The sequence below is a fragment of the Hyperoodon ampullatus genome, assembly GCF_949752795.1.
Source record: "Hyperoodon ampullatus genome assembly, chromosome: 3".
In the NCBI taxonomy this organism is placed as follows: Eukaryota; Metazoa; Chordata; class Mammalia; order Artiodactyla; family Ziphiidae; genus Hyperoodon; species Hyperoodon ampullatus.
In genome coordinates this window covers 83,852,886-83,859,907 of record NC_136916.1, presented here as the reverse complement: position 1 = coordinate 83,859,907, position 7,022 = coordinate 83,852,886, and the positions used below count along the sequence as shown (strand labels likewise).

The window sequence follows — 7,022 nt, the reverse complement described above, 5'->3', positions numbered from 1 at the left end:
CCAGGGCATATTTGTACAAAACATGCTAATTAGGCTTCCCTGGTGGCGCAGTGGTTGAGAATCCGCCTGCCGATGCAGAGGACACACGGGTTCGTGCACCGGTCTGGGAAGATGCCACATGCCGCGGAGCGGCTAGGCCCGTGAGCCATGGCCGCTGAGCCTGCGCGTCCGGAGCCTGTGCTCCGCAACGGGAGAGACCGTAACAGTGAGAGGCCCGCATAACGCAAAACAAACAAACAACAAAAAAAACCCATGCTAATTAACAGCTGCATATTATTATGTTATGTGCCATAATTTATTTAATCTTTCCAGTGGTTCTTTCTCTGCTATTTTGCTTTTTAAATGATGCAGCCAAGAGCATCCTCATACTTTTTTTTGCACGGCTCTGATTATTTCCTCAGCATGTCATCCGCTCTCTAGAAAGGTTATACAGCGTTCTTCCCTGTCAGTACAAGAGTATCCATTCTCATACTTCACCAACACTGGGAATTATTTTTTAATTGACATTTTGTTGATAAGTTCAAGCGGTTATTTATTTTTGCATTCTTCTGATTTCAAATAAGGTTGAATCATTTTTAATATGTTATATAATTGGCCATTTGTATTTCTTCTTTTGTAAATTGCTGGTTTAGGTTCTGTGCCTGTTTTTCTACTAGAATATTCATTATTTTATTGATCTACAAGAGCCTTTTTTAAATTAAAGGGGTTTTTTTTGCCTTGTTCTGTTCACTGTTTCCTTTGCCTTTTTATTATACATTTTTACATAGTAAAAGTTGAAATTGTGTGTGTATGTGTGTGTGTGTGGTTTCTTCCATTGTTTCTGTCTCTGAAAAGCCTTCCCTGTTTCAAGATCAGAAAACATTCTCACATTTTCTTACAGCTCTTTTACAGTTCTTTTCTACACTTAACATTTCAACCCATTTGAATGTTATTTTCTGTGGATCCCAACTTAATTTTTTCCAAAGATTTAGCCAGTTTTTTCAGAACAGTTCACTGAATATTCTTTCCTTCTCCATTGACTAGAAATGCTCTTTGTATCATATACTAATGCTGTGGTTTGCTTCTGGGCTTTCTATTTTGTTACATTGGTGTGTGTGCCATTTTTGTGCCTGTCATTTTAAATAATTGGAGCTTTGTAATACCTTTCACTGTGTGCTGACTTCCCTCCTACATACACAGTTACTTCGTCTGAGAGAGGTGTTTCTGACCCCCAGAAACACTGGGAAGCTGAAGCTCGGGATTAACTGACCTGCCTGCCGCCACAGGGCGTACTATCAAATCACACTGCACTAGGTCTGAGTCCTTCTCATTAGGATTGCTCTCTCCCTTCTGTGTGGGAGGTGGAAGAGAAATCCCTATTTCCAGGCCTGTTTATAAACAGCAAGCCTAGTGTTTCTGTAAAGTTTAAGGAGCTGTAGACACGGAGGACATCACTGACGACCTCGTGCACTACGTCACCTGGAGGCCCGGCTGGCGGATGTCATTGCCCACCAGCCCGGCATCTGTTTGCATCCCAGAAGACTTGTGTTTGGGGAGGAAAGAACAGAATTTACCAATGAAAAGAGCAGTTTTTCTGAATTTCTTTTTCTGCCTTGGTTTCCTTTTTTCCAGATGGCCCTGCATCTGAAGTACCCGCAGAGGGGGAGGAGATCTTCTGCTGACCCCGTTCCTCTCCGAGGCAGCCGCTCCTGTCCCGCCACGGTTGCAGCCCCAACCCCTACTGTCCTGTGCCTTTATTTGGAGAGTGGGTGTTAGTATGTAGGGTTTATAACTAGGCCCCGCCTTAAATAAAAGGTAGAGCCATAACCTTAGGGGCCAGAACTCCATCCCGAAGGTACCGTTCACAGAAGTACTTTATATTTCATCCATTGGTCACAAAGTTCTTTTTCCATAACCGGTTCTTTCTCGCCAAGGATTTGGTATCGGCCTTGGAGCTGCAGTTGTTGATACGGCGTTGATGGGGGGGCCAGTTGTGCCCAGAGGACAGCTAAGCCCAGGGACTGGGGTGGGAGCGCGTTGAGAGAGACGGTCCTGGTGAGTGGGCTTCAGCAGCCATGAAGAGGGTGGCTTGGAGGGGACCCCAGACACTGCCAAGGGGTGTGGACACACTTGGAATGTGGAAGCCCAGAAAGAACCCTTCCAATTCCACGGTGGCAGCGGTTGAGGGATGTGTGCCTTGCCTTCCTGCAGCGGGACAGTGTGGCACACACACCTGTGGTCCTGGGGTCACGGCCCCACCTGGTGCTGTTGCTCCGATTGACCCTCGGAGACAAGGAAAGGGGCAAAGAGATTGTTTTGGTTCGGTTCTTCATTTTCTTTTTCTTTCCATGTAGCGGAACATTCCTAGTTAACCGGAGCTTTGGGATCTACTGCCTGCTGGCCAGGTTTTAAAGTGAAAAGTCTTTTAGTGCTGCCATAAGAGGGAAAAAAAAAAAGGCTTCTTTCCATGTATCAATCGGATTTAATTTGTCAAAAGCTCGACAGGCCTTGAGCGAGTTCTCCACCTTGCTAAGGTTTAAAGACAGGCAGACCCAGCTGGCTAAAGTTTCTCCTGCCACAGACGGTGACAGCCTGCTCCAGACACCCAGGCTGAGCCCAGTCTCTGCTCACTCCAGTGTTCACCCTGCTTGAATGCCTCTGCCTTTTGTGACCACCTGCCAGGATGGGCAGCTCCAGAGCACTGACAGGGGCCTGCCCGGTCCGCTGGCCCACGGTCGCGGTTTAGCCTGAGGTTTCTGGCATGTCGCCCCGCCGGACGCGCAGGGAACACCAGGACATGCAGGAGGGTGGTTACCATGCACCTTATACCTCTGCTCTCGTCTGTTCTCAAATGCTAAATGAACGTTTCTGTGCTGAATCCTATTAGATAAGAAGGGGTTAAAACCCAGATGCTGTATATTAATTTGTAATTATGTATAAAGTGAAGCAGTTTTAAACTGTAAAGATTTTTTCAGCGTGTTTTCTGGAATTCTGCCACAACGTACTGGCTTTGTATTTTATTTATTTTCCTTTCTGGTTAGCGGCTTCCGACCCTTGTAAAGTCCCCCTCCACCCTTTCAAAAAAAAATAATAAATGTCCTTTAAGTCTCGATGGTGACTGTGTTGTATTCCTGTCCCTGTGGGCTTCCTGAAGTGAAGGCTTCCAGGATACTCTGGGTTCCTGGTGAAGGGGCACCCCCTACCCAGCTCTAAGGGACCCTTCTCCCCAGTGAAACCTTATTTCTGTACCTTCAGGAACAGGACTCAGGAGGACAGCCCCGGAGCACAAAGCAGCTCCCGGGGAACTCAAGTCCCCTGGAGCTGGACCCTAACCCGGGGGCACCAAGAGTCAGAACCATTTCCAGTCAAATCAGCGCGGTAAGAAACGTCCTTGCTATAGATTCTACTACGTAAAAAAGATGAATGTCAGTTTGCCTTCCTTTGCCAACTTTTTTCACCTCATCCCACCCGCAAACAAGGGAGCTGCCAAAAACTAATTCAGAAAGAAGAATCCCATTTGCATGTAGCTCCACAGGGATTTACTGGGTCTGATCGTCTGAGAAAGTGCTGGAATGCACACGGTAGGAGCTGTTGCCGCTGCTGCCTGCGGGCACCTGTGCCGCCCTTCCCGAGTCGCTGGCTGCCTCCCCGGAGTCCAGGCCTGCTGTCATCCTATGAGAGGCCCCTCGGTCCAGCCGGCCGCGTGGTGTAATGCGAAGAACGTGGGCAGAGCTGCCTCAGTTCCCAGCTCTGCGCTCCCAAGCTCCCTGTCCCTCCCCAAGAGACAACCAAAAAGAGGAAATTCCTGCCGGGTTGCCAAGCGCTTTGCCTTGCTCAGTGAACTTGGAAGTGCCCAGATTTCTAAGGAGTCTTGCAGCCCTGGCAATAGATGCCTCCCCAGAAGCCAGCAAACACTGGTCCCTGCTCTCTGCCGCCTGCCCTTGGCTGTCACGGCAGCTGCAGCATCCCGACACCCCCAGCGGGGCTGGGAGAGTGGTTCCCACGGCCTCCCTCCTCCGCCGCTCTGCTCCCATCGTGCTTGGGTCTGAGCCAGGGACAGGCTCCATGTGGGAGGCAGAGGCCAGAGGAGGGAGGAGGTGCCACCCTTTGTTCCAGAAGAAGTGCAGAGGCACAAAGCGTGCAGGGCTCCACAAGGACCGGCCATCCGTCCAGTGGGGCGTGGGGTGTCTGCCTGTTCTTGAGGGAGAAGGTGCCCCAGATAAAAGGGGCCGCTCCTGTCTGAGGACCTCCCACCGGAAGGAAAACCAGGTTGTAGCAGCCACGTGCCCAGGAAGGGAGTCCTACTAACCAATGCAGCAGGACAGAAACCTGAGTCAACAAATGCCGGGAAGAGGTTGGTGTAAGGCCAACTGGCCCGAGGCAGGGGAACACAATCAGATTCACAGGTTGCATCAGACCGAAACTCTCCAGACCACCCAGTTCCAGGAACTGACCTGGAGACATTCCGGACCACCCAGTTCCAGGAACTGACCTGGGGACTTTCCACCCGGCCCAGCCTTCCCGCTGTTCGAGGGGCAGGACCAACGGCACCAGATATTGCCACGATACCCGAAGAGACCACCAAATAAGGAATAATACCCTGCGCCCTCCCAGATTCACCACACCCCTTTCCCTTCTTCCCCTATAAAATCTTGCCCAACCCTCGCCCGGGTGCGACTTCTCTGGCCCCCTTCTCTCAGACCAGTGAACCTTGCCCGGGAGCGCCCCCTAATAAAGCTCACTTGAAGCTTTCCTCTGTTTCGCAGTGCCGTCTGTTAAGATCCGACCTTACAGTGATCACTCACACAGCTGTAAATAGTCCCACTGAAGTTTGGGCTGCGCTTCCCTCCAGGCGCCTTGGTGAGACTTACTCCCTGGGAAACGGTATCTGGACCCTGCGCGGCCGGGCACAGGGGCTGGTGACCACGCCGTCGTTCTGTAGGATGCGGGCCTTGCAGCGCAGTGCCTCGTCCACGATGAGCCGCGTGCGCTCGTCAGCCATGAGCAGGTCCTCGCCAGACACGGCCTCCTTCAGGCAGTCGGACGGCAGCAGGGCCAGCTGCACGCCGCGCAGCAGCTCGGGCAGGTGGGCCTTGCGTCGCTCCGGGTTGTGCCTGACCCACTGCAGGATGGCCTCGAAGACCACGCGCTCGTCCTCCGCCTCCAGCTCGTCACTCGAGATGAGGTCCAGCAGGGTGTCCTTAGACAGGCTGTTGAAGTCCTCGCTCTGCCGCACGGCCTCAAAGTGCACCAGGCACATGCGCCACGAGAAGTCGTAGAGCCGGCGGCACTGGTGGGCGTCCGACAGCAGCATCATGCCCAGGCAGTTGGACGAGAACAGGTTCTTCTCCAGGAACTCGGCGGCCGCGTCGTGCACGTCGTGTAACTGCAGCATGTCGCCCGCCTCGAGCGGCGACTCCGCATTCTCCTCATTGATGACGATGCGGGACGAGTAGGCGAAGTCCAGCAGCAGCTCCAGCACCTCGGGGTGCAGGTTGTCCTGGAAGTTGACCGTGTCGTCGCGGCTCTCCCACAGGCCGTGGCTGAACATGGCCTCGAAGTAGCAGCCAGAGGCGGCCAGCACGGCGCGGTGGCAGGGGAAGGCGCAGTCGCCAGCCCAGAGCGTGACGTCTGTGAACATGCGGTGCTTGCGCCAGCACGCAGTCGGGGTGCAAGGCCTTGTGGAACAGCGTGATGTTCATGGAGCCCGTGCTGCTCCGCAACTTGTGGGTCTCATGGACGCTGACCGACATGCTGAGCCAACCTGCCGGGGGGGGGGGACAACGCCACAGGTGAGCGGGGCCAGGGCCTGGCGCCCCCGCAGCGCCCCGCTCAGCCCCCAAGCATGGCCGGCCCGCCCCCTCCACCCCTGCTCTCTGCTCGGCTCTTCCAAACCCGGCCCAAGCCCCACCCCTCAATCTGCCAGCCAAGGACGAGTCAGATGGTAGAGGCTGGGGTTCAGACCAACCGCTTTTGCACCAGCTCTGGATACGAGCCTCCTTGGGTGACCTCGAGCTGCAGCTGCCTCCCGTGGTTGCTAGAACGTGCAATAGTGTCCCCAGCCTGGTTAAGAAGACAGCAGGGCAGCGCTAAGGAGCGTGTGCTCTGGACGCATTCCACCGTCCGGGGATGCTACCGTGTGGCCTCATTCTGCAGCCGGGGAAGCCAAGGCTCAGAGACGCAAAGTGGCTGCCTCACGCGCTGCAGCCAGAATTCCCTCGTGGGCTGTCTGGTTCCAGCCCAACCTCTACCCCCCATTGGCCCAAGGAGACAGGGATTCCTGCAGGGAGACTTTTGAAAGCCGTTCCCAAAGAGCCACAGACCCCACGCAGAGCCTTACGCCCCCCTCTGCTCCCAGCGCGCCCTGTCCTGAGCTGGGCTCCAAGCAGCCCTGGCCACGTCCCTCACACCCCTTGCCCTTGGAAAGTTCCCCAAGAACTGCTGTCACAGCCCAAGCGCTCAGCATAGACACATTCTGCAAATCCAGGGCTCTCCAGAGGCCTCCGGACCCAGCTGCGATAAGCAAGGTGTGGAGATGACTCCAGCTAGCCTGTGGCTCACCCTCTGGACACCTGCTCGATTCCGAGGTCCCAAGGGGAAGCCAAGACAAAGTCCTGGGTGACAGCGGGACGCTAAAGCAATCCAGATTTGCCTCAACCAAAGCAGCAGGAAAACCTGTAGCCATCGGAGCCTCCCTGGTCCCGACAGGCGACTCCAGGCTCCCGGGCCACAGTGAACGCTCCACCTGCCCCCTCATCTGGCGTCCTCTGCCGGGCCCGGGACCTGGGGCTCAGAGTGTGGGTCCCCAGAGCAGACAGACACAGGCTCATCGCCCGCTGGAACGTGGGGATTCCAGAGCACTTGGATTAAAGTCTGGCCGATGGCATGACCCAAGACCCCACTGTGGTACTATGGGAATGAGGCTCAGCCAGACGGCAGGCAAAGATCCTAGGCCTCAAGAGAAAGTGGCCAAAAAGCAAACTGCATTCAGCGTCCTGACCCCAAAAGCCGGGGCTTCCTCCTTCCCACTGGTAAGGAGGCCA

The 7,022-nt window shown here is 54.4% G+C and overlaps 1 pseudogene across 1 annotated transcript; it reads right to left on the bottom strand.

The window, feature by feature from the left end:
- Positions 1–4,752: 4,752 nt before the first annotated feature.
- Positions 4,753–5,779, bottom strand: LOC307051002 (kelch-like protein 25; annotated as a pseudogene). The gene has a single exon. The product of its transcript is annotated as a kelch-like protein 25 (transcript).
- Between the last annotated feature and the right edge of the window lie 1,243 nt (positions 5,780–7,022).